This window comes from Symphalangus syndactylus, chromosome 1, assembly GCF_028878055.3.
Source record: "Symphalangus syndactylus isolate Jambi chromosome 1, NHGRI_mSymSyn1-v2.1_pri, whole genome shotgun sequence".
Taxonomy (NCBI): domain Eukaryota; kingdom Metazoa; phylum Chordata; class Mammalia; order Primates; family Hylobatidae; genus Symphalangus; species Symphalangus syndactylus.
The window spans coordinates 47,967,538-47,980,333 of NC_072423.2; positions in this window are offsets into that span (position 1 = coordinate 47,967,538).

Here is a 12,796-nt window from a genome sequence, read left to right on the forward strand (position 1 = left end):
CCCCCGTGGAGCGGAAGGATTTTACTAGAACTGTATGAAGTGCCTTGAAATTAATTTTCCTATAATAGAAACTACTTAAAAGAATTATCTTGCTGTGCAGCAAATCAGTTCATGTGTCAGATTTATGCTTTCATCTGGAATTTTCTTAAAGGGGGCAAAGGCAACAAAGAGATGGTTTGGATGAACTTAAAATCAGAGTCTACCCAAGCCCCGAGCTTTGTTCTTGGGTTTAAAAGACTTCAGAAATGTTGAGACCTAAAGAAATGCAAGACTGTTTTGGATAATTTCATGCTAATGGAACTTCTAATATACACCATTATCTTAGAGATGAAGGTACTGAGGCTGTAGGAAGGAGACAAAGAGTTGGTCAGTGGTGTACAACACACACATTTACACAAATGGACACACACATACACACGGCCACACACCTATCTGTTGAGGAGCACATAGACATGTCTCTTGTTTAGGGATTTTTCTCAATTAATTATACAGTTTATGATCTGTATTAGTGTGGCAGGGCTAGGCTTTAAGACAATAACAAACCAACTCAAACTTAACACACTAAAAGCTCACTTCTCATTTGCTTCACAGGTAGATGTAATTTGGAGGGCCTTCCTGAGTGGTCCCACTACCCCCAGATACCGACTCAGAGAACCAGCATGAGGTTCTACCATCTCAAAGACCCATGCTTCCGGTAGTACTGATGGAGGAAAGAGAAACCAAATAGAGTGGGAAGATCAAGCAGCATGTTTTATGACCACAACGGGAAATGATGTCCATTCCTTCTGCCATTTGCTAGAACTAGTCACAAGGTGCTAAAGTAAGTACACGTGATACCATGAAGCAGAGTTTTATATTTTTTCCAGGAAGAAGGAAAAGGATTGCTGAGCATCCAGTCTGTCCCTGCAACAGAATGAAATTCATTACTCCTCCACCTGACATCAATAGCATTAACCACAACTTACACTGGATTCTACACTCTCTTTCGCCCTGTGGGAGATTCTAAAGATACGGGGGGGAGGATCAACTTTCCAGAAGAAATTTACATTCTAGTGGTGCATAGAGAGAATATGCTATAATGGAGATAACAGTCACATTCATCGAAAAATCTGAATAATCAATTCAGAGAAATATATGAGCAGGAACATGGGAGCATGGCTATGACTGCGGTGAGGGAACAGTATGGTAAAAGATGATAGGAGAGTGGAATGAAGGATGAGCAACAGAGGATATAAAGATAGAGGCAGATTGCAAGCAAGCATATCAAAGCAACAGTAACACAGATTGTGAGGGTGTGGTATGTGCCTATGCCTAGCAAGAACAGAAAACAGATATACTCAGATCCTACTAAATTGTGCTTTTCCATTCTTCCTAGTTTTTTTTGTTTTTTTTGACAAATATTTTGGACCCCTTCCTGACCTGAAGAATGGAGCAGGAATTAGTTCATCAACAGCAAATTTTGGAGAAGCCTCTAGACTAATGCTCTCAGTAGTCCCCTGAAAGGTATCATCGTCTCCTTCTTTAGAGCCAAGATGAGCTCTAGGATGATTAACTTTGGCAATAAGTATTCACTGGGTACCTGCCATGAACCATGCCCTACATTTCCTTCTGGATCAAAGTCATAATACTTTTAGGGAATGTGAAAAGGATCTTAAAATAGTCTTAGGATTGAAATCCAAGACTTGATTGTATTCAGCCACAAAATATGGGAATCTAGAAATGAGAAGAGTCAAGAAAATATGTAGAAATGGAAAGGAAATCAGTGTTGGGAGAAAAATGTAAAAAGCAAAAGATGCAAAGATTTAGGAAGAAATATCCTTGAAGTAAGAAGTAAACATGATTGAAAACCCAGTTTTTCAGTCTTCCATGCCATAGTTTATGAGAATATTGCATAATAATACTGAGGGCTTGTAAACAAACAGCCTTGGAACCCACGAAATGTCAAGGGAGAATCATGGATTAGCAGAGATTGTTCCTGCTTGCTCCAACACATCACTAGAGACACCACTCACTCAAAATCACTGACTGCAATCATGAAGGAAATGAGGTGTGTATGTGTTTGTTATGAGGTGTGATTTCCAGGCCCTGACTAAGCATTGTTGCTGAGAAACGAATGGACAAACAGCTTGTTACTTTGTGTCTCTTCAGTTAAGCAATTTTTTTCAGCATGCTTAAATCAAGTACCAGACAAGTCTCCTTGATCAAAGTGCAAAGGTGAGCTGATGTGTCAGAAGGGGTGAAATCTGCAGCACTTCTGTTCAACAGGCCCAAGAGGAAAAATAAGCAACAGCGACAGCACCAGAAGAGGAAGATTCCTCAAAGTAAACCTCAATGCATATTGATCATACTGTTTAGTATTCATTATCATCCCTTCCACTCTTTCTTGGTTGAGTTTGAGTACCAGTTGGAGTTTTGATCTCTAGGTTTTACCTTCTATGTCATGAATCATTTTCAGGAAAGCTTTAAGGAAATATTCAGCAATTGAAATATCTGAAAAAAATACTTCTGTTCTCTTTGTTTTAATTACAGTCGTCACAATGTGAAAAATATTCACTATCAGGTTGTATAGTGAGATTGTGACCATTGTGCTCAAATTTGTCTGCAACACAAGTTGCCATTGCTGGAAGAGACAACCCTCTTTTTTATTCGGTTTTGTTCCAGGCAGACCTTCTCTTTCTTTAGTTTGAATGAGTAAGATATTTTAGCTCATTCTGGACTCTAACTCTGGAAAATTCATCTCAATCCCTTGATCAACATACATCTTACTCATCCTGGTAGCCAATTTCTTCTTGACTCTGTAGAAAGATATGCTCTAAGAGGCTGAGTAACAAGCCTTTAACTTCTATGGGCCGAGATTCCTAGCCAGAATCCCTGTTCAGTACCTCTGATCTGTAAACCATGTCTATGCAGTCTTCTATTTCTAAACTCTCCTTATTCTAGATTTGTATTTCTTATTTGAAATTACTTTTTTATCAAAACCATTTTAATATGGGCCCCTCATTTTCAACATGAAGAGATAATAAATTTAGGGAATTGTCTATGATTTGTCAACGAGGTTAAAGAAAGCAGAGACTGCATTTGTGAGTTCTAATACCTAAAAGTAGGTGATATGTGTATTTGACAGCAAGCCAGTGCTGGTCCTTATAAATTCCAGAGAAGAATGATTATAAAGTTTATTAGTTTCTAGTCAATCCTCTATTCTCCAAGCTTATTGTATTTCTAGTCAATGAAAACCTTCTGCCTGATTTGAGGAGTTAGCATGTGAAAATATTTGCTGAACCTGGTTCCCTGATGGGAAATACAATCCACTAGAATCAAATGTATTTGTGAAACATAAACACATTTTCATTATCTGTAGCTTATAATCAAAGCAAAGTTTCTTGCTTTGACAAATATCCTATTCACTTTGGAAATAAAAGTGAAGCACAGTTTTTCCATTTATTAATTGCGCATCCCTTCTGCAAACATTAGCTACCAACTTGCAGTTGAATCTTAAGTCAATCTCTAGCCCTAAAAGGCACCGCTCAGTTTCCAAACTCTTAGGCTTCACATTCAGAGTGGGCTATAATCCTGGCAAGATGCATTTTTCCCATCAACATCCATAATGTTTCCCTAGGTAGGAATTTGTCAGCGGAGGAATTTGTAAAGTCACCATCTTCACAGTGGCCCTAGAGAATGAATTTAGCTGATGTGTGTAAAGACCTCCGAAGGTGAAAAATGGGGCAGGATAATGCCAGAGGGACTTTCTTGGAAGTGTTGGGGAATTTCCATGAATTAAACAGAAGCAGTTCTCGTGTGACCAAGAGAGAGGGCTGTTTTCTGAAAGAATTACCGGACATCATATGTGAAGTTCAAGAAGCAGTTGTTTAGATCAGATACCTTTATAATGGCCCATATATACTCATTTCAATTTTTAAAATGTTTTAAAGCAAGAAGGAGATATAAAACCTTGAAACTTAACAAACAAAAATACTTAAAAGGCCCAAAGGAAGAGTGCAAATCTTTGAAGATACTAATCCTCAATTCTAAAGGGAGAAAAGGATTGCTAACAGTCTTACAAGATGTCCCATCTATAGAAAACTACTTCAGCCCTAGAAATCTTGCTCTGTTACATAAATTATTTTGTAAAGTTAGAAAAAGAAAATTCTACCTAAACCTAGCTCTGATGTTATAGTTTTTCTTTTAATGTAGATGTCTTTTAAATATTAGATAGTGGGCAAATAGGGAATCCTTTTATACTGTGAAATATATATATATATACACAGTGGAAATATATATATATATATATACATATACATACATATATACAGATTTTTTTTCAATCAGTAAGCTTAGTAGTTTATAAATAGGAAAAGTATGAGATTCAATGGAAATATCCACATTTTGGCATCATTTATTGGCACTAGGACATATTTTAATAGGAAATATTATGTCAACCAATCAGTAATTAATAAAGAAGTAAATAAATAAACATTGCCTTGTTCTTTTCCTTTGAGCACTAATTTGGAACTTTTGATGGCTTAACCTACCAAAACTCCTCCAGTCTCTTTCTTAATTAATTAATGACTTCTGCAGCAGGCTGTCTTTTAAATACAACACTTCAATTCTAGTTGCAAAGCTCTCAGTTTCTTTTTATTTCCTAGAGGACAAACTCTTACGCATAAATTCTTAGCATGCTAGTCACACTTTCTACAGTCCAACAAATCCATTTTCCTTTTTACTCCCTTTGCAATTGCTACGTAAATCTGGATTTGGTGCTCCAACAAGCCCTGCATTACCTGACTTCCCTTACTTGCTTCATACCTACTTCCCCTGCCTATATGTATTTGCTCCCATTTTAAACAATCCTTCAAGGCCCAGATAAAGAGCTGCTTTCTCTAAGCAGTACTCTTAGTTTACTGCTATATAACTACAATTTCTTACTCCTGTGAAATGATATGAGCCATTGTTTTTACAATAGAACATACCTTACCTTGTGACATCATGTACAGTTATCTTCTATTGTTAACTAATTAAGTTTATGTTCATAGTTTGTTACACCAAAATGCTGGTGAGTAACTTACAATTAAGAATGGCTTCTTTTTTTCCCACCTCTCTTTCCTCTTTGTTCATTTACAACTACAAAGGACTTTGTACATAATCAATACTCAAAAAATATCTATTAATTAAGAAGTGTTATAAACTCCAGTTCCCACTCTGGTCTTCATTTTGAACATTTACATGTGAATATTTAGGAGAATGGCAGAGCCTTTGAGTGATTCCAATTTCATCATTTTTTGGCTGTTGTGGTTTTTGTTTATGTGATCCTTCCTTTTAAATCCAACTTATGAAAGTGGTCATTTCCCGCCTAGTGTTTATCACAATGTAATTTTGAATAAAGCGCATTCTCTAGGGTCCTTTGAGCTCTCAAGTAAAAAGCATAATGTCATGCAAAATTTGTACTCTTATATACGTATTCCATTGCTTATCAAGTAAAATCCGAATGATTCACTTATTGGAGTTGCAAACGTGATTCTTGCCAGAACAGTTTTCTTATAACACACATCCACAATTTAGCAGATTTAATCATCTGACAGTTTCTCCAGATGTTCTAGATCCTTTTTGTTTCATTTAATTTTATTCAATTAAAACTTTCTGTCCTCTTTTTCTTATTTGGTGTCCAGTCCTCTATCTGCCAATAGTAAAAGTTTGCAGGATCATGGTCCTATAGAACCTTATGTGAAGCTTCTACATGTGTCATGTCAACGTTACACTGAATCCATGGAGCATCTTTTCTTTTATTCACAATGGCAGGGAACCAGTGTAGTTACATTTAGTTTTCAGCTTATTCCGTGCAATGCTAGTGAGCTAAGAACTCTGAGGGAAACAGGTCTTTGCTGTAACTGAGTTCCTTCAGATCTTTAATTTTATAGATTGAAGACTTATAACTATTAGTTGTTAGTACCTCACTACATTGACCTAATAGTAAACAAATGTAATACAGCACATAAATATTTGAAATCCAGTCTTAAATGAAAAAAATATGTATTCTATAATGAATAGTTAATTAGGACTGCAAACTGAATATAAGGAATGGAGCCCCTACTGCTTCTGAGACAAAGCAGAGTAAAATGAATTACCATCATGCAGGGAATGATATTAATAGTGTCCAGCTTTATAAATGAATCCAATTTTAAGCCATCCTTTTAGTTGCTATCATACTGAGAAAGAGTGCAACATGTCTAACATATCATTTCCTTTCTGGCAAATGACAAGATTCAAACAGAAAACAATTTTAACTTGCTGATGTTTGCCTGCATTAAATATTTCTAATTATTGAGCATTCACAGTCAAACATCATTCAGAAATAAATGTCAGTGCTCTTTTCAGCATCAGCATGTTGAGAAGAGCCATCTTTTTATTTTTCCCCTTTTACAAAAGAAATAAAGTAGTTGAAGGATTGTTTGGGTGACTTTACAGCATCGGTAATTGACGGTTCACTCCCTTGAGTCTATCTGAGGGAAACAGTTGATGTTTTACTATATGTGGTAGCTTAGGTTTATGTGCTGTGTTTGTTATTCAGATTGTTTACAGGTGGGTGAATTCACCAGGAAGTAATATAGCAAAGAAAGATGCCAGATTAGCCCAGGAAATACCATTTCCAACTGGTAGGAGCAGTGGCTGCTCTGGTAATTATTGTAGTAATGGGAATGATAACTATATAAATTGAACCTAAAATAAATCTATTTTTCAGAACTTTTTTTTTGGTGGGGGTGATGGAGTTACACTTCTGTTGCCGAGGCTGGAGTGCAATGGCGCAATCTCTGCTCATTGCAACTTCCGCCTTCCAGGTTCAAACGATTCTCCTGCCTCAGCCTCCCAAGTAGCTGGGCTTACAGGCACCCACCACCATGCCCAGCTAATTTTTATATTTTTAATAGAGACGGATTTTCACCATGTTGGCCAGGATGGTCTCGGACTGACTTCGTGATCCACCCACCTTGGCCTCCCAAAGTGCTGAGATTACAGGTGTGAGCCACCGTTCCCAGCCCAGAACTTCTAATTATGACAATCTATTCACCTACTATTCAGATTCTCTATTGTATGCTCAGCCTGTGCTAGTCACTGGATTAAATAGAGAGTTGGCAATAATGGAATTCCAAATTTGGAATTTAAGTCTTGCTCGGCAGAAAAGATCAACATACATGAAAAGTATTGCTCAACTCCACATGATAAAAAATCCTAAATAAGGTAGTTAAGAACTCCATGTAAGGAAGGGAGAATCAGCCTCAGCTAAGAGGCATCTGTTCCACTGCTGAGACAGGAGGATAGCTCATTTTTTAGAAGTCCTTCATTGTGTTTAACCAGAGCAGGGCTCAAGGGCTTTGCTCAGTATCGAAACACTCCCTTCCTCTAAGTAGTCTTACGTGATTGTTTCTAGGCAACAACCATATTCTCAAAGCCTTTATATGAGAAGGAAATAGTAAAGAGGAGACAGGGTCAAACTCCTTGGGATCTGTGCAGCAACTTGAACTTAGGGTAGTGCTCAAGGTCCTAGTGCTCAATGTCCTCTTTCTGAACTATGGCAGGGCTGGAGGAGAGCTGTCCTATTGCCTTAACTCCCAACCCCCCTCCATTGATAACCTCATTCATGGCTATGTTCTTCCAGGGTGAAATCAAGGCCCATACATGCTCTAGTATATAATAGTATATGAATATGTATCTTTCTATAATACATGTAATATATATATGTTATATATGTGTGTGTGTGTGTGTGTGTGTAACTAATATAAGTCAGATGAAACACAAGTTTAGGTCAGCCAGATGCCCACCCAGGCTACCCATCAACAAACTCTGCCTCTGTAGATTATCTAGCCTCACATTCTCCCTCAAGCTTTGACCATCAGGAAAAAGTAGATGTATCATTAGGTTAAGGGAACACGAAGTCCTCAAGCACATTTAATTAAACCACCAAACTCCAAGGCACTAAGACAGTGGGTAGATGGATGGATGAATGGATAGATGGATAGATGGGTGGATGAATGGATGGATGCAGAAAAAGGACTAAATGGATTAACTTCCTGGATTGTCTCTTTCTGAGTTTTACTTTCTCTTCTCTAGCTAGTGTGAAAATGTGAAACCTGAGATATCTCTTGCTTGAGAAGCTCTTTAGTTATTAAAAGAACGATTCTTCAATTTTATGACTACCTTGGATATCTTAGGCAAAAAAAAAAAAAAAAAAAGACGATAATGACAATTACCATACAGTGAAGACAATGTAAGTCCCAGGCTGTATGCTGAGGGTTTCATTTGTATTTATTCACTTATTGTTCACAATAATTCCATGAAGTAGGTAATATTTTTCATATAATACCCACTTTTGCAGTAAGACAACTAAAAAAAAAATGAAATGTTCAGTCACGCGCCTGAATCATGTAGCTAGAGAAAAATTTGATCAGATATTTGAACCCAGAAAAAGATGACCTTTAAGAACTTGCTCTTATTGCATAGGAATTAGGCTCTTCAAGATGCTAACAAGAGGCTGAAAACAATACCTATAGGAGGACCTTATATATTCTCACCTCTACTTCTTTTTCATTGTTTCACAAAGCATGCGCCCCCAAAACTTCACTCCACAAAATGCTGACTGATTTTGCCCCTCTCTTCAGATGAGCTCTGGAGGGAGTCAGCCGGCCTGGATAAGATTGTAATCGCACAGATATGTCTTGTTTGGGGAAAAAGCACAGTGTCAGGAGGGAAGAATGGATGCTCTCCATCCATGGGAGACACCCCTTCCACTTCATGATATACGGACACCAAAGACACCGTATATCATGGTGACATGCACTTAAACTTAAAGCTGGTTCAAGCGCTTCTGTGCTCCCTGGGGGAGCTGCCATAAGCTGTGATCTATGGAGAGGGCCCAGGGCTGCTCTTTGCTTGAGTTTGTTCTTTTAGAGAAGTCCTCCAAATACAATTATTGACTTCACTACAAAGAGGCATTTCTTGGAAAAAAAAGTAAGTGATATGCCTCAGAAAAGGAAGGAATATGAAAAAGGAATCTGGTCTTTGTAGAAGTAGCTGTCTAAAATAAAGCGGTATGTTGTAATATAAATGAGTTAGGCTGGGAATCAAAACACCTAGTTTCTGGTGGTTTTCTCACATCAACTTCAGTGACTCTGAACAAGTCATTTTACACTGTGGGTCTCTGTTCTTTCACATGTAAAGCAGTAAAATTAAATGTGTTCTTTAATGTTTCTTAAAGTTGTCTAGAAAAGGAATTTCATTGTTACTGAAAATTAAAGTTCATTTTGTGTCCTTTTGGTATCTTTCCTGTCTAGTACAAGGCAGGCAGAGAGGTGTGTAATAAATATTTGTTGAATTAGGTGACAGGAAAGTTTGCATATGGCTGCATGGAAAACAGGAGGCATAGGACCCTGACCTTCAGTCTGAAATATACATTTGATAAATCTGCCTCAATTTTTCACTGGACTTACTAGAGTTATTTTTATGAAAAGCCAACAAACAAACAAAATATCTTATATTGTGCTTAAACATAATGATAAAAATGAGGTTCTTGCCATTCCCCAGTGATGGCCTGGAGCCATTGTTATATTCACCAGGGATTGATCATTATTGTTTTGGTAAAGATATTACTGCAAAAGGCAAAAACATTATTTTTCACAAGTCAGACCAATAAAAATGCTAGAGCTATAACCATATATATATATATATATATATATAGTCCTGGATTTCACTAGAGAAGAATGTAATTAAAATAGCTGTTCATCTTTCCAGTTCTATTTTATTAAAAAAGATGATGCAATTTAGAATGTAATTTTAAGTTTTAGTGTAAAAATGTAGTTCAATTCTACAAGGCAGGCACACAAATTTTTATAAAATTTAAAATTTTGCTCAATATATAAAAATGTTCTACATCATACCGTGTCTCACAACAAAGTAGGTTTTTTTAAAAAACAATAACTTTTTGATGGTTTTATAGATGATAGAAATGCTGTTCTTTGGTGTTGTAAAGAAATAGCACTTGAACATAAATTTAATTTCTATTGCTGTGTCCGGTTTCTGTTGGCTGGGACGGGACTTCACATTCTGTATTTGTCCTGATTGGCTAGGAACTTAGAACTTTTAAAAGAGGCAAAGGCAGAGGAGAACAAAGGAAGGAGGAAGTAACTTGTGGAATGCTGAGAAAGGTAAAAACACTTTCAAATAAGGAAGAGGAACAGGCTATGAGTTAACGCTTGCTTGGACTAGTATAAGCATGCCAGGACAAATATTTAGGCTAAATTGTGGGCGCTAAGAACATAAAGTACATTGATTTCTTTATTATGGCTAGCAGATATTTAAGAATGTTAGCACAGGTCTTTGAATACATTTTGCTTCTAAAAGAAGTTACTACTTATTCCTAATTAGACGGGGAGGAAAGTCTTTGAAGAGGACTCTCTACTTTACTTTTTACATAGAGTTTTTGTTTACTGCTAAACTATCCTTATTTTCAAATCCCCAAAACCATCCACAATGTTTTCTTTTGTTTTGTTTTTTTGAGATGGAGTCTCGGTCTGTCACTAGGCCGAAGTGCAGTGGACAATCTTGGCTCACTGCAACCTCCGCCTCCCGGGTTCAAGGGATTCTCCTCTCTCAGCCTCCTGAGTAGCTGGGACTACAGGCCCGAGAGCCAGCACACCCAGCTAATTTTGTATTTTTAGTAGAGACAGAGTTTCACCATGTTGGCCAGGATGGTTTCGATCTCTTGACCTCGTGATCCACCCCCCTTGGCCTCCCAAAGTGCTGGGATTACAGGTGTGAGCCACCGCACCCAGCTTACATTGATTTTAAAGCAGCTGGTGATTTGGTATAACATCCCTGAATTCTGTACCTTACTCTTAAGAAGACTTGCTTATTAAGGGCATTTGTACTATTTAAGCATTGACGGTCATATTTGGGATATTTTAGACCAGCTCCGTTCAATGAAAATATGATGTGAGACATATGTAATTTAAAATTTCCTAGAAACCACATTTAAAAAGTAAACATAAACTGGTAAAATTACTTAACTCTCTCTGTATACACTGTTTTAATTCCAACATGTAATTTATATAAAAATAATCAATAAAATATATGACATTATGTTTTCCACTCAAAGTCTTCAAAACACAGTGTGCTTTTCACATTCACATTCTGGGACTTCTGTTCCAGAATCTTGCTACTGCAATACACCTCCGTTCAGACCCATCTCACTCTATGTGCTTAGCAGCCTCATGGAGCCTCATAAAGCCCAGTGCTGCTTCAAATAAGAGCTTCTAACGTGAGAAATGCTAGAGTCTGATTTGTTTGTTTATTTGCTGTTTTTTAAAGTTTTGTTTCACCTATTTGTTTTACATATTGGGTCAATTCTGAGATTGTCTCAGTACAATGTAAGTTTCAGTTATTTTTTCCTTAGTATAAATAATTCTGTAGCTGTCCCTTTTACATTCTTTCTCATCCCATTTTTGACAAAGGATTTCCAACAACGGCAGACACTGAATTAGAAGAAAAGCAAAGAACAAAGGGTCTTCTACTATATTGAATGACTAATCTTTCTCTCTCTCTCACACACACACACACATGCATGCATGCATGCACATACCCACATGAGAGGTGACAGCGTGCTGGCCGCCCTTGCAGCCCTAGCTTGATCTTGGGGCCTCCTCGGCCTTGGCGCCCATTCTGGCCATGCTTGAGGAGCCCTTCGGCCCGCCGCTGCACTGTGGGAGCCCCTTTTTGGGCTGGTCAAGGCCGGAGCCGGCTCCCTCAGCTTGCGGGGAGGTGTGGAGGGAGAGGCATGGGCGGAAACCGGGGCTGCGCAGGGCACTTGCGGGCCAGCGCGAGTTCTGGGTGGGCATGGGCTCCACGGGCCCCGCACTTGGAGCGGCCCACTGGCCCGCAAGCCCCGGGCAGTGAGGGGCTTAGCACCTGGGCCAGCAGCTGCTGTGCTCGATTTCTCACTGGGCCTTAGCTGCCTCCCCGTGGGGCAGGGCTCGGGACCTGCAGCCTGCCATGCCTGAGCCTCCCCCTGCCCCCACCCACTGTGGACTCCTGCGTGGCCCGAGCCTCCCCAATGAGTGCCGCCCCCTGCTCCACGGCACTGGGTCCCATCAACCGCCCAAGGGCTGAGGAGTGCCGGCACAGGGCTCAGGACTGGCAGGCAGCTCCACCTGTGGCCTGGTGTGGGATCCACTGGCTGAAGCCAGCTGGGCTTCTGGGTCTGGTGGGGACTTGGAGAATTTTTACGTCTAGGTAAGGGATTGTAAATACACCAATCAGCACTCTGTATCTAGCTCAAGGATTGTAAATACACCAATTAGCACCCTGAGTCTAGCTCAGGGTTTGTGAATGCACCAATTGGCACTCTGTATCTAGTTAATCTGGTGGGGACTTGGAGAACCTTTATGTCTAGCTAAGGGATTGTAAATACACCAATTAGCATTCTGTATCTAGCTCAAGGTTTGTAAGCACACCAATCAGCACCCTGTGTCTAGCTCAGGGTTCGTGAATACACCAATTGGCACTCTGTATCTAGTTAATCTGGTGGGGACTTGGAGAATCTTTATGTCTAGCTAAGGGCTTGTGAATGCACCAATCAGCACTCTGTGTCTAGCTCAGGGTTTGTAAATACACCAGTCGACACTCTGTATCTAGCTAATCTAGTGGGAAGGTGGAGAACTTTTGTGTTTAGCTCAGGGATTGTAAATGTACCAATCAGCACCCTGTCAAAATGGACCAATCAGCTCTCTGTAAAACAGACCAGTCGGCTCTCTGT